Genomic DNA, 15,876 nt, shown 5'->3' with positions numbered 1-15,876 from the left:
TCAATTTAAATTTCAGCTTTTATTTTGATAAAAAAGAGAATGTTATTTATATACATATATATTAAAATTATTTTATCTGTCAGTTGCAAATATTTATATAAAACATCAATATTGCACAAGATTATTATTGTATCATACTAAAATGTTTGAACAATAAGTAATAAAAATGCCCCGCATTCGGAGACAAATTTCGCATGGAGCAATCCTCCCGAATCGCGCAGCAAATTAAATGTTTTCCTACAATTCCGGCTATTCGCTCAAATTCCAAAATTCCAACGCCCTTGCGTATCCGATGACGAGTCGTTGACACCTCTCGACCGTCTTCCGGCAGCGGCGAAGAGGCGCTCGTGAAATTCTCGATTCCGTTCCGTCCCCCTCGGCAGAGAGATACTCGGTTAAATCGCGGGAAGGACTAATCAGTTTAGGGTAGAAACGCGCGAAGCGACGCGCGCTTAACAGTAATTCCGTGTAAGAGGCGTCGATGCCGGATTGCTGCAGCACTTAGCAGTTGTCGCGTAATACACAACGTAGTGTATTCGGTGGGGACCGACCGAGCCAACCGAACCCGAACCCCTAAAGCCCCAAACCTCCGGTTCTGTGCCAGGGTTGCCGAGGATACGCAAACACCCTCTCGCGCGCACGGTTGTGCTTGCTTGGCATGGACTCTGTGAGAGAGCAAGCCTGTTTGTCTGGATTGGAATCCAAGTAAGAGGCGGACAGGGATGGCCGGCGAGACGCGGAGAGAGAGAGAAGTTGAGCAAGTACGCTTATCCCGGCATAACGCGTGCAACTGCATCCTCTCTAGGTAGTAATGCGCGCTCGCGCGCTACATCGCGCCGGGATGAATGGTAATGAATGCATCGTACGTTTGTGTGCGCCGTATGATGAATTCGGAGAGATGTCACGCGCGCTCTGAGCCAGGAATGACCAATGATCGCTGAATCTGAGGAATTTCTAAAGATGATATCTGCATACTTGAAAATATATATCTCGAGAGAAGGCCTTTGCTTCACAGAGCGGTTTGGAGAATTTTTCCACTGATGGTCTACAAGTAATTAATGATGGAATTATTTGAAGAATTGCTTCTCGTAAACGATATCACGGGATTGTTTGACTTTCGGGTTGAAAAAGAAGAAAAAATCGAAGGAAATTGCTGCGCCGCCGTTGGTTTCTCTAGAACAATGTTTACGGATTATTGTAACAAGATCAAACAAGTACATTGAATTTTCTGTGACGAAATGCATCGTCCGTACGGAATCCCGTTAGAATGATGCGTTTATCCTTCGTGCAAGTGCATTTCGCCAACGTCACGTTCCGCTTACTGTGACGATCGCATCGGAACCGATGATTGTGTGTCGTTGCGTTGCTTGTGCCTCGAAGCCGCCGTGAAATTCCGTGTGCGACGAGCGAACTTCAGCTGTTCAAATAAGAAATAACGATGGAACTTGGATACGTAGATATCTCTCGTATATCTTCTTTTTTCGCAAACGTGTAACTAGTACGACAATTTTTATCAGAATAGCACTTTAATTCCCCACAAAATAATGTTAAATGGAAAATGTATTAAAGAAGAAAGATATATTTATTTTTTATTTATTACACGTGTTAACAAATTTTTATAAAACATGACGTTTATTTTTTAATGCGAAATAATTTAAAATAGTAATTATATAATGCAGTTACGAAAAAATAAATCAAGTTATCAATAATTTAAAAACAAAATTATTTAAGGATACATATATATTGAATTAAAGAATAAGAAAAAAAATTTCCCAAATTCTGACATTTCTTTTTTTGTTTTTTACTTTACAAGATGAAAGAAAGACTCGCAAACCCGTAATTAATAAATTTCAGTAATAGCAGTTTGGCATATATGCGAGTACAATATATCGGTTTGAGGCAAGAAATCGATTTACCCAATGTGTTGGGAAAGGTGGATATCGTGCGTGAATTGATAGTTGTTGCCAAATTCAATTGCAACGGACTGCTGTATGACAACTGGAATGCTTACTCGGTCGGATTGATTTCTTGGCCACTGATTGCTAAATACGCATCTGTGGGAAAGCAGATCTGGTCCGTCTGGATCAGAACCCTTGGATAGAGGAACCTCCGTTTGTGTATATCTCGCCGCGCATTCAATTGCACCAACATGCCGAGCTTTCATCTAAAACCCAGCGGCAGGGATTGCGTTTGTATTGCACGACGTATGGTTAAATTCGTCGTGTCGTCGCGCAAAGTTTCGTACGAGATAAAACAACGTGCGCAGAGAACAAGGATCAGCGACTTTTAAACGTTGGATCAAGGAAAGCGAGATACGAAAAAGAGAATCAATCTATAGTTTCAAATAACTTTTCAAAAAAAAAAAAAATTCTCCATATAACAAGTTACGACATACGAAGTTCCACGAAATCTATAGCTTTTCTTTTTTCGATTTCTCCTGTTGAAACAGATATACCTTTTCAGCTGAACTCCTTTTCGATTATTTTCCCCTCTCTTTTTATCACGAAGGATGCGTGACGAAGATCAGTCCTCGGACTTCCGTATAACGACACGACGAATTGCGACTATATTATTCGTTTTTCGCGAGTAAAGTCCAATCTAAAATACATTCGGCCGATGGTAAATGGAAATAAAAAAAGAAGGCACACACGGAACACGTTTCCTCGAACGACAAACCCAACGGCAAGGCTTTTTAACGCGATTGCTCTCTGACGGCCCGCGTCCTGGCTGTGTTTCCGTACGAGCAATTGAATCACTGCTGGCAATCAAGAGGAACTTTTGCGCAAAGAGGAAAAAGCGAGTCGCATAGCGCTCTGCAACGATTGCCGTAACGCGATTTGTCCGTCGCGATTCGCGGCTCAGTTATTGTGCTTTTAGCGACGTTACCTTCGTCGATTGGTTTTTCATCTCGGACGACACAACTCGCGATATAATAATTCGGCGAAAAAATAAAGTTCCTATCGCTCTTTTCAGAACGCTTCGTTCTAGTTTGACGCGTATCTCTACTCGTAAAGTGATATCGTTACATATCTCGGCGAAAGTGAACGGAGAGCTTTTCGTCGCGTTCTAATCACTTTGGCAATTTCGACGCTTTGATATTCGATAGCTATATATTACGCAAGTGTCGCGAGAGAGAAGCTTATTCTTCGTAAAAACACTTTTACGGGGCGAGAGAAATTAAGCCTCATATATTAAGGCAGAGTCGAGTCTTTTAATGCGATATAGGTGATAAAGCGGCATAAGCTTAACTTTCTTAGTGGCACATCAATTGAATGATGAAGGTAATAAAAAGATACGAGTATATGCTTTTAACGCCATCATACTGCTTTATGGCTTATATAGCGTTTCACCTTTGCACAGAACTCATAAAACAAAGTACCGCAAATAAGGAAACTTGGATAAATAGAGCAATTCGTGCGCGGGATTCTTCAACATATCTTAATATTCTTCTGCAAATTGTATTTTTCATGAATTTGCCGTTCGTTTACGTATATAACAAAACTTCTATAATATATATCTATATAAAATTCTATAATGAAAAATTCAACATTTTGATTCTGAAATCTTTTGCAGATAAATCTTGGTGAAAATGATTAATTTGAACATTTTGCAGAAATTGAAAATATAAAAATATCGGGATTTCTTAGTGTCCGCGCTGCTTATTGTAAACGAAAATTCTTATCACATTAGTATTTATTCATCGGAACATATATGGACGATGCGATCAATCCCTCCGCGAAATGACCAAGCCGTATTCGCGAATTTGCGGTGCTTTATATAGATGCTCGCATGTAACTCTGGAAATATTCTATTCAAAGCTCGAGCAATCTCTTGCAACCCCCTTCGCAAAGTCACGGAGCGATGCGACGACGGCGGAAATTAATAACTTCGATACGTTCCTAATGGCCGTTTCCGCTAACAGCTACTCTCGAGGCCGCGCTTTTCAGGATGTCGTGTCGCGCAAAAGCCCCCGCGGACGTTAACCATTGAAACGTCTCCATTTCAAATGGCCGCGAGGGGAAATATAACATCATAAATCATCGCCCCGAAACGCTTTACCGGAGCACGCCGGTAGGGAATGCGTTAATCTAAGAAAGATTGACGTCCGGCTTTCCCACAAACGGGGATATAAAGCGACACGACGACGCTTCGTTTCGCGTCGCTTGCTCTACACGATCATTTCTCTCTTATGCTTCATCTGTTATGTTAATCTTTTTACGCGTCTATGATTACACATTGTACATAGAATTCTTTCTTCTCGAATGATTGACAAATTCTGCGTCATATGCAATGACTTGACACATCTCGTTGCAAAAGATTGTAGATTGCGATTATTGCATAAAGCACATTGAAAAAAAAATTAATAAAAATTTATATCAATACTGCCTAATAAATCATTTGTTTGAAATAAATAAATATTTTTCACCTCAAATCAATATTATATTAGTTTCGAATAAATGATTTATTAAGCGGTATTGAAATAAATATTTATTGAATACATTTTTTTTTTCAATGTATAGAAATAAGCATCGGTATATCGCGCTACAGTTGTTATTTCTCGTCCCAGATGTTCGCAATTCACGGCTATGTACAATTCCCAGCTAATCGAACACTCGTTGCAATGTCGATAGCTGCCTTGCCGCTGAACATTGACCGTCATCCAGTGCGCAGGATGCAACGGAATGCAATCGAATTATCGTGAGCTCATCACCGGCATTTCTCTCCCGAACTGGCGCGCACTGTCCCTTGTCTCTCGCCTGCTCGGTCGTTCTCTCCCATTAAACAATACCTTTATGCAAATCATCCCGGCTTAATTGCGACTGCTTTGCATGCGTGGGTTATCCGCGTGACAATCATGGTATCGCGATCGCCAATAGTATCGTTCGCGGCCACAGGAGCCTACCCACGTCGTTTCCCATGCTCTACCTGTCCTGTACGTGGGACAGAATAAAGGGTTTTGTACGAGACGCAGGAAGAAGAATCCTTGATAGTTACATCCGCGACAACGTAACAAAACATTCTCATTATTCCTTCATCCGCATTCTCCCGGCTTCTTCGGAAACGCGTCTTCGGCGGTATTATTATTATTATTATGATTACGCGTCTCTCTCTCCAGAAATTCGGTACGCGTGCATTGTTCGGCGCGTAACAATTTAATTTCATGTGAGAAGAGGGACGGACCGGGGAATTTATCCTTTATAGCGTTTACCGAGCGCAGAACAATTTGGAAAAAAAGTAATAGCTTCCTTTCTGAAGCGTATACAATTAAGATACGATCACGGATCGTAATCTCGTTCCTGACAACGTCACGCGTGAACAATACATGCATGAAAAGCATTCAGAGATAATGAAACTTCATAGTGAAGAGTTCATACTTTTAAGATAAGAGTGAAAAAAATGTAATATACATAAAATCATATGATAAAATCTAATAAAGACACATCTTAAGATAACACATATATAGTTAAATGTTAAATATATGTCAAGTTATTTGTCATGTGAATCAGAGTTTGTTGTAAGAAATACAATATTTTTTTATTAATTTTTTTAATTGAATATTTTATTAAATAAACAATAAGTTCGTGTTAAATCTGGAACCTTGCGCTCGCGATATTTTTTTGTTTTTCTTAGAAATCCTACGTAGAGATTTTTTTACCCCTTACAGAGATAGAAAACGTTCCGCCTCCTAATTAAAATAGCAAACACAGAGGAGTGTGTATTACGAAAAGGAGCGCAGCAATGAAAACTAATCGCGGCGCAATCGCTCGCGCCTCCGCACGTCGTCGCGAGAACCCCTTCTGCAACAGCACAAGCAAAGGGTTTCCACATACCGAAGGCCCACCCTCTTCTCAACGTGCTCGCCGGCCGTCGCGAAAAGAAACGAGCGCGGTCTGATACTTTTGTGTACTACGTACCACTCCCGTCACACCGGTGTAGCCATGGTAACACGACATAGGCAGAATTCCGGGACGGCAAATGCGTGACGAAGTAAGGAAGAATAGACAATGATGACGGGCCTCTCGACGTGACTCTCGACGTATACACACGAAGGACCGCAAGCGAGATCGCCCGTTGCACGCGACGACACTCGTGTATATATGTGCTTTGGAGCTCATCCAGTTTTCACCCCCGCTTTTCTCGTATCTCCTCTCATATCTCCCGTCTCTCCATGCGCGAGACTTGAGAAACCCCGGTGTATTCTTTAGATGCTGCGTCACTTATCTCGCCACTTTTGGACTGGTATAAACGCATCGTAATGAACGATTGTAGGATCCGTCAAAATTGATACGAATCTCGTTTTCTTAACGCCGGCTGATTCAAGAACTCTCGGGGTGATAACGGGTTAATTGAGTATGAGTCACGTGTTTCTGTTTACTGCCGTATTTATATCAGCTCTGATGATAAATGAAATTTGATATTTTATTCAGAAGTGGTGAATTTAAGATCTGAAATTTTAGAAAAAAAGGAGGAAATAATTTTATTTAATCTTATTAATCACTTCATTAATTTGTGTTATCTGATCTGATGAATTAAATTCATCAATAGCACATTCATGAATTATATCTTAAATTTTAATTTGCGTGTAAAATTTAAGAGAGAAATTTTCAAGTATAAAGTTTACGAAAATAGATTTCTGTAATTTTTCTGACAGAATTAATTACGAACGAATTAAAAATTAAGAACGATGCTCTTTAGTATTTTGACCGAATAGCTTCATGTTGAGACAGCATTCGCTTGCATGCCTTGGAAAGCATCCAGCTTTCGCAAGCTTCACGTGTCTCCTTTTTATTTTGTATTTATACTTTTTAAATCATTGAAATCGTGTCTTCTCTCGTAATTTTGCTTAGTTTCGATTCCTTCCACGTTGGTTAACATTAATTTATTTTACGTTATATTTTTTTTTTAATTATAATATTTATTTTAAAATTTTTATTTTGATAATTTAAAGGGGAAGATATTCAGTGAATTGTAATTAGCGCTAATCATAATGCTGCGAAAAGGAAATAGTAGAACAGTAATTTTTTCTCGCTCAAATAACATTGACGCAGTCTGAAATTGAAAATCTGTTAATCGAGACACTATTAATTCAATACGGGAAATAATAATAAAGAGGATATACTGGAGACCTTTTTAAAATAAAGTAATTTTTAAAATAAAGTAAAGTTGTAATTAGCGCTAATCGTAATGCTGCGAAAAGGAAATAGTAGAACAGTAATTTTTTCTCGCTCAAATAACGTTGACGCAGTCTGAAATTGAAAATCTGTTAATCGAGACACTATTAAATCAATACGGGAAATAATAATAAAGAGGATATACTGGAGACCTTTTTAAAATAAATGTGCAGATGTTAATTGGACATTCATGCAATTACTGCTTATTGTCGGCGCATCAAGCTCTGTACGATCATATAATTGCTTGTTAGAATATATAGCGAATCTGCTTTTAACACGACACGCATTATTTTATTACTACGCACACATCGAACACGATGAATATTGCCAGAGAGAAAGAGAGAAAGAGTTTCAGATTTAAATCGAGCTTCATTTAACTTAACAATATTGATCAAATATTTTTACTGATTACAACGGTATAATTAATTATTCACTTCTCGGGTCGGGTCCGCCACGATTCCGATACGAACAATATCGGTTGAGTGAAAAATGGATCGCCCGATAATATCAGCATTCTCTCGCCATTTATCTCGAGCGGTTCATTTATTTGACGTCGTAAAAAATAGGGAAGAACTTTAAAACCGATATTGACCCAACTCCGTCGTCGCCAACTGTAGAGAGACCGCGCGTCGCGAAAAGGACACACCATAAACCGTGAAGATTACTCCTTCAATATTCATGTACTCCTCTGTCATTACCATAGAACTACCTCTAAAACCAGTCGCTCGATTCTCCCGGGAAAGGAAAGGTAGGCTCCGAATAATTCATCTCAACATCGATATCCATGCAAGTAAGTCGTATACTGGCGAATGTATGAAACTAACTCGGCAATATAAATAGAGTACATTCGATTTTATATGAAAAAAAAAAACAGTAAAACTTAAATTTCGATCTCTTAAGTCAAATGGATATTCTGCATAATTCATCTTTAATTGATTTGATCAATTCCTTAATACTATATATTTGTTTTGTTACTTTTTTGCTCAGTCATCCCTTTCTCTCTTTTGTGTAAAATTTTCTTATCAGGTTTATATCGCGCGAAAGAGTTCGCCATTCATTCTTGGCCGCGCATTTCTCAAAGTTACTCCGCGTCGACGATGATCGATCAATTCGTTTCTCTTGGCCATTGTGGATCTCGTTTTTGGCGAGTTTTGCTCACTGAAAGATCTCGCGTTGAATCACGTTTCTCGGGGAGAATCGGCAGAGACAGGGAGAGCAGCGCCCCGGGCTTAGATAGAGAGAGGCGCTCCGAAACGAAGTAAATTGTTGAGGAGGACGAAGAGAAAGGAGAAGAGGAATGCCATTACTCCGCCCGCGAAGCCGAACTCGGCGCCTACGAGAGAGAAGCGTGGAAGGAGGCGTCGAAGATGGGACAGGTGCAGTGGGGAGAAGAAAGTGGATTTTAATACCGCTTATTTTATTCATGCTTATAACCCTGGCTTTCGCTCGCTAAGGATTTTCATAATAACGGCCTTGTCCTCCCTCTACTGCCGCGAGGATCCGCGGGCATTATATAGGCGAGAGGTAGTCGGTGTCGAGCTTACGAAAATTCTCCCTTCTTTCTTGCTCCTGAAAGCGGAATTACGCCCGCGGCTCTTACACAAATGCAATACTTCCATCACATATTTTCTTTCTCAGATGCGGATAAAGGACACGATAATGCGAGAGATGTAATGTATGAGATGATAAAAATAGAGTTTCGAGAAGAGAATGAAAAGGAGAATCAGAAAGAAATATTTTTTGTATTACACGTGCAGGCAAAGTGGCACTTTGTGTGCGTGTTTTCTGTGCGGAAAGCGGCCGATTTCCCACGCCACGATCTAGTGGCGACGCGGTGAGTGAATAAGCCGCATTCAAAGCCATTGCTTACGGCTGAAGCCGTGGACAATGACTTTGAACACGGCTATTCCCGCACCGTGCCACCGCAAGATGGCGGCGTGCGATCGGCCACCTCGCGCACAGAAAACGCGCACAAAGCCACTTTGCCTGCACTTGTAATACAAAATAGTATGTGTATCACGTGCGGATTGACAATTGTTCACTCGTGTGGGGTGACCAATTGTCAACTTTCCGCACTTGATACACAATATACTATATCGGCTCTCAATATCAAGAATATAAATATGATGTTTTCTAAATCGGCCAACAGAGCCAAAGCTCGAAAAATTAATTATTCGGAACTGTATCTCTTGAGATCACTGAGAGAACTGTATCTTTTGAGATCACTAAGTTCCATATATAAATTAATCTCGAAACTTACATATGGAGAAAAGGAGAATGTACATTCCTTTTAATGAAGATACGAGAATTCGCGGACGATTATATAAATTTTCGTCGAAATCAGGATTTCTCTGCAGAACACGACGATTTTGTAGGATGCCTGACAGCATCACGTACAGAATCTTACAGAATCCCGCTATTTCAAAGTAGTTTGTGTTTGCGAGATTTTACGACTGTCCTCTCGAGGATCCCCCGCCGAACATTGTCTTTTCACTATGTAAGTATGCTCTAGTGCCGGATTGCGCCGACTCTCCTCTCCCATCCCTCGCGGAAAATCGAATTTGGCACGCCGCTGGCGTTTCTTCTCCGACATTTCACTTCCGGGTCCCTCAACAAACGTTTTCCCCAAGTCGCATCCCGGCGACTGCTTTAATATGCGCGTCACACGCGAGGCACTCCGCAGCCACTTTCCGGCCGCGAACTTCCGATTTTTCTGGCCATAACTCGGGCGTGTAAACCTGAGCTTGCAGAATACGTAAGGCGCTTCTTGACCCCGACGTCTCCTTTTTACGCGGCCGAGGCCAGAGGGGAGAAACGTTAACTTCTTCTCCCACTCCCTTGCCAAAAGTTTTCGATTCCCGTCCCCTCCTTCTCCCTGTTGTCTTTCTCTCCTTCGTCTTTCTTCTTCTCTTCATCCACTCGTTGGCTTTCTCGTTCGCGTTGCTCTAAAACAATTCACGAAGGAGCGAAGAAGTTTCGCCCGAACGCATACCAGACAGAGAGAGAAAGAGAGAGAAGAGCGAAGAAGTATGAAGGGAAGATGGGGTAGAAAATCGCAGACTTTAATAACGCGTTTCCGCCGGCACGTGAAATTCTTCTCGCGTTGAGGTACAATGCGGAAAATCGAGAACATCCCGCCGCGGAAAAGGGCGCACGAAACTCTCCTCGTAATTTACGGGGAAACGTGCCGGGAGTCGAAAACCGGGCAAATATCATTGCCCGTTTCTTTTTCCCCAGTGGTCCAGTTATAATCAAGGGGTACCCTCACGAGGAACCAATTGAATTTGTCGGCAGCCACCTCTCTCTCTCGCGAAGAACTAATTATTAGACCGCGGAGTTTCAGTTACACGTGCGCTCTATCTCAACTTTTATCGAGCAACGAGTAAAGCTAATTGAAAACGGCCAAACTATATGTTTATCTTAATTAAGCACTCTTTGCTTTTTTTGTCATACATTATAGCGTTATATTTTTCCTTCTATGTGCTGTCAACTTTTAAAACGTTGTCCAAATTTTCGTAAGTTTTCTCGAATTTGGGAGAGGTAAGAGTTTTCTATCGCTAATGCAATTTAAATACAGCGCAAATAAAGAATTTTTTTATATTTCATTTTCCGTGTTCTTTTTTTCGACAAACTCGTGCATTTTTATAATATATTATTGAAAAAACAAAAGAGGAAAAAAAAACAATTTATACAAAGTTTCGCTCGTATATTGTAAATACAACTAGTGATAGATAAAAAGGCCAACTTATCGAGCAATTATTAGAGTTGTTCTGTCAAATAAAATTTATTTCATGTATAAACTAAACATAAAACATTATGTGAAAGCTACAAACATTCTATACTCGAACTTAAGCGAAAATTACAATCATTATAAAATAAACGCACGCGGTCTTCCTCACACAGTATTATATTACAGTAATTAAATAAAAATACAAAATCATACAAAAATTCCATTTTAATATCGAAAATTAATGTTAGTTCTTCAATAAGAGTCGAGAATTTATAAGCAATTAAAGCGTGTTTCAATCCGTCATATCCAACAAATGTTCGCCTCGATATGATCTTTGATTTTAATCAAATCTCGAAAAGTTTCATCGTTAATATGCGAGAAATTAATACGTTCCGTAGGCGTTGACATCGTTTTTCTTGACAATTTTAACCACGTTTTTTTGAAAAAGTTATTGAAGATGACACAAGACAAGACCAACAATATAAAAAGACACCTCATTTCAAACTCAGAGTTGAAACATTTATTTTATAATGATTGTAATTTTCGCTTAAGTTTGAGTATAGAATGTTTGTAGCTTTCACATAATGTTTTATGTTTAGTTTATACATACATGGAATAAATTTTATCAGACAGCTCTAATAATTGCTCGATAAGTTGGCCTTTTTATCTATCACTAGAGGAAAAAAACGTTTTACTTAAAAGGGAGAGAGAATTGGGTGAAAAAGGAGATTATCCGCGTTGACGTTTAAATCCATGGTCGGGGACCAGAGCGCGCGAAGCCAAGACGAAGGACGTTCCGGGACGAAATCTCGGGGATTGGATAATTTTTCGTGTCCACCTTCGCGTAAGCTCCCGGGGTACGTACTTACAATCTAGAGTACGTCGAGAGGACAGAGACGGAGAGGCAGCGGCGGCGTATAAAACCGTGTCGAGAGTGTCGCGCGGATGCAGCCGGCTGTAACGTAACCGAGTCTGGCGCCGTATTTGTCTTTTGGTGCAAGCTATTTCCCCCGTATCTCACTTTGCTCTCGCTCTGTGTCTTCCGTCTCTTTCTCGTTTTCCTCTCTTTCGGCATCGTCGCCGCGCCGGAAGGAGCATGCATTTCCGTTCTTTACGCGCAGGTATATTGCGAGTAATATAATTGCGAGTAAATTCCCCGTCACAATCAGGGTTAATCATTGTCGGAAAGTTATTGTTGACGTTGAGTATCTTGAGCGCGACGAGAGAAAGATCGTTAAGTGATATACATTTCCCGCGGACGTAAGTAAATTATTTTTCAAACTGGATCTTTATTTTTCGAGCGTCAAATAAATGCGATGTAAATCAGTCGATATTCGAGAATTTATATAATAAAGGTATATTTTATATTAAATTATATATTGAGAAAGATTAATAAATTTGCAATTATTATAAAGAAACGATAAATCTATTTTTATACCTACTTTTATACATTTTTATTGAAATTATCGAATTGATTTTAGTAAACTTATTTTTTTTTTTTTTTTAATAAGAACAACTATAGAACAACTAATGTTTCTAAAAAACAATGCAAATTTTAATTACCAAAAGTAATTGAAAATATTCTTTAAAACTCACAACAACGTTAACAAAAAAAATTGTGAAGAGATGCGCGCGATTTTGTATTTTTTTTTTTTTTTCTCTTCTCGAGATCCTTTCGTCTCAATTTCCCGGACAGCCTGTCAGCTGTTACCCTCTCGGCACCGAACTTTGTCGATGACTGGGAATACTCGTATCGATGTCGGCGAAGATGGATGCGTACAAACGTTGACGTTGATTACCTAAGTAGGCACGTGGCGAACGATTATCCCGAAATGTTTCGTAGAATTTCGTAAAAGGAGAGAGCTTTCGTTGGCTCGTGGTATCATTGAATTCAAGAGCTCGAAATTTGATCACGAGCCAGGAAGAGACGTATATTAGACACTTTTTGTACCCTCTTCCTCTTCTCTCACGTGCTCGCTTAAGTACTGCTCGAACTTGGTTTCGGAACTGGTGAACGAGCCGACGACGACGAAGAGGGACGAACTCGGCCCGGCCGTTTTATCGCGCGGCTCGCCGCTGAGCAAGCAGGGACTCCATCTCTCACGCAACTTCAGGATTTGATGCATGTGCCGCCGGAACATTTGTTCGATCCCCCTCGAGGTCTTCCCCGTCCCACACGTCGTTTCTCTCCTCTCTCTCTCTCTTCTCCGATGTCTTCCTTTCTCTCGAATTTCTTCCTCCGTCGCGTCAGGATACCCGCGAAAGTATTGGACCTTTCGTCTCTCCACGGTAGGCAGGTTTATTTTTATTCCATACGATTCATTCGATTGAACATGACTTGTGGTTACAGCCCCGGCGATATATTTCCGATATTACGGGACGACATTCCAACTCTCGTGGTCCCGCGAGTCTCTTGTATTCTTTGCCCATATCGCATCGTTCCTCCTCTCTATCTCTCTCTCTCTCTCTCTCGCCGCCGCCAACCGCGGTAAAATACGTACGATCCTCTCTAGAATAATAGCGGCTTCCGGGGAATTCATGGATGTACCCCCATTCGTGGGTGCGCAGGGATGGCGGAATCGTTGCAGCTGGTTCGATTTCAGAAATTAGCCCCCAGTATTTCCTGCGGCTCCTGGAAACCCTTTTGTTAGGTAAGGCTCGTCCGGCGGAAGACGGATGCTGCCGCATGGTGATCCGTTAACCCACATACGGAAGATGCACTTGAGCGCAGGAAACCCTTGTTAGTAACTTGTCTTAATTGCGGCCGTGAGTAATTGCAACCGTAGAGGAGCGCAAATCCATTTTCGTGAAAGTGGCAGGCAATTGATTCTTGATGTGTGCGGGATCAGAGATAAATATAATATTCCTTCTTGCGATCTTAGCTATCAATTTATCGCATTTTTCTAAATATTTTACTTATTTTATTATAGATATTCACATCGAATGTCAGTCTATTTTAGATACAAAGTATTAAGATCGCAGACAAAAAAATAAATGCACACTGAGCAATGACGCGCAACGCCGATTTAGATAAAGAAGCTGAAGTCTCATTTAATGCTTGTCACGTTAATAATAGAATTTTCACAGGCGATATCATTATACACCGAAACGCGTTCGTAAAATGCGGACCGTAATAATTGCGCGACAACGTTAATTCATTTCTCCTCTCGCACGAATAATTTTCTATGTAAATACCCGCATGCATAATAGTCTCCCACTTCTCTACCCATCGTGTCCCCTAATTAACACGTTACGCTGTCCTAACGCGTCGCTTCGCCCGAAATCGATATAACGCGGCATTAATTATTGCTTTACGATGGTCCTTGATTAAATCACGATATCGCTGGTTACCGCCGACTTGGATGTCGCAACCAATAGTACCTACCCGGTAAACACTTTGGCGCGCGCGCGCGCGCGTTTCGCCGGGGAAAATTCAGTTTGCCGCTCTCGCGCATTAACTTCATTTTGTAATATCATCGCTATCGGGACATTGCGCCGCTAACGATACTGTCGTAATTGCGCGTGCCGCGATATAACTGGATACTCAGTAACGATCCCAACGACGTTAATACCTTTTATTGGTTTTCCTGCAAAATGTTTTTCGTAAATATAGGCATACCGTTTGCCTTTAATTTAAATGAAATGCATCCCCGAAAAAGCGCCGTGCAGACGCTAAATTTATGAGATGCTTGTTTCAACGGAATGAGAATTGAAAATTAACGAATTGGTAAGTGATAAAACGCAAAGTAAAGTGAATTTCTCTATGTGATGATAAATATAATAGTTTATGAAGAATAAATTATGTTATTTAAGTTTGTGATTTGTTATTAAATTAATACGATATTTTATATAGTCAATATTAGAATAAATTGAGTAAGATTATAAAAATTTTCAGGATTTATTTTGTGGCACTATTGTATTGATTTTTTTATCTTCACAATTAATTGTTGATCGCCAGTGATGAAATTTTTAACAAATAATAAGATGCAATTTAATTCGACCAAAAACTGGCTATTCATTTATTGAAAATAAGTACACACAGCTTATTTTCTTTGTGTGTACTTATTTTCAATAAATGAATAGCCAGTTTTTGGTCGAATTAAATTGCATCTTATTATTGGATTTTTTACTTATTAAATTTTGAAACTACTCAACCGAATGTCCAGTTTTAATTAATACTGTTTTGTTATAGCATATAATTATTAATTAAGTCTCATAGTTCGCAAGATATTTTGGTAATTACGCTGTTCGATTGAAAACTCAATAATTCAATTAAGCTTGTACCCAAAAGTCGTAAAAGTCGCTAATTAAGTGAGGCTATATGCTAATAAACGGATGCATTGACATTATATATAATATAATAACCGCCATTGTACGAGGGAGCAACTAACAGCACATTTAAATTATCTGCTAATAGCAATATTGCGGGCAACCCCAATTGATTCGATTATTTACGAGATTGGTAGTAACTTGTGGTATTGCTACTCATATTGGGAATTTTGGAAAGATTTTCACGCATCGGTCGTTAAATGGCACAACTAAAATCCGCTCTGATCCGATTTAAATCACGAATGTCGGTCTTTGTCATTAATAACAAAATGAATGTGACTATGATCATTCTAAAAATTGCAATATGTATTAACCTATATTTATAAAAGATTGTATCGATTTCATAACCATCTCATCGCTTATAAATGCATTTTACGTTGTTCGTTCAACGAAGGGGAATACAATTTATGTGAAAGCTTAAAATTGCGTTTGCAATTTATAAAAGGAATAATCGAAGTCTTTCCACTTTGGTCTTTGATCTGATTTCGAAGCATTTATACTGACGAAGCGCTTTTAGAATAATCGATTTTAATGACAAAGAAAAATGTTCTTCTCATGAAATGATCCAAACACTATATTATACTATAAAATTGATATAGATTTCAGATTTATAATTAGAAAGTTGAGTATATAACATAATGCGTG

The 15,876-nt window shown here is 39.7% G+C and overlaps 1 protein-coding gene across 4 annotated transcripts in view; it reads left to right on the top strand.

Annotated features, from left to right (window-relative positions):
- LOC114941718 (SAM and SH3 domain-containing protein 1) overlaps positions 1 to 15,876 on the top strand; it is a 310,795-nt gene that overhangs the window by 246,174 nt on the left and 48,745 nt on the right. The window lies entirely within an intron of this gene.

The sequence above is a fragment of the Nylanderia fulva genome, unplaced genomic scaffold (assembly GCF_048542155.1).
Source record: "Nylanderia fulva isolate GAGA-0341 unplaced genomic scaffold, ASM4854215v1 Scaffold6, whole genome shotgun sequence".
NCBI lineage: Eukaryota > Metazoa > Arthropoda > Insecta > Hymenoptera > Formicidae > Nylanderia > Nylanderia fulva.
The sequence above is the reverse complement of the archived record's forward strand: the minus strand, read 5'-3'. Positions and strand labels throughout refer to the sequence as shown.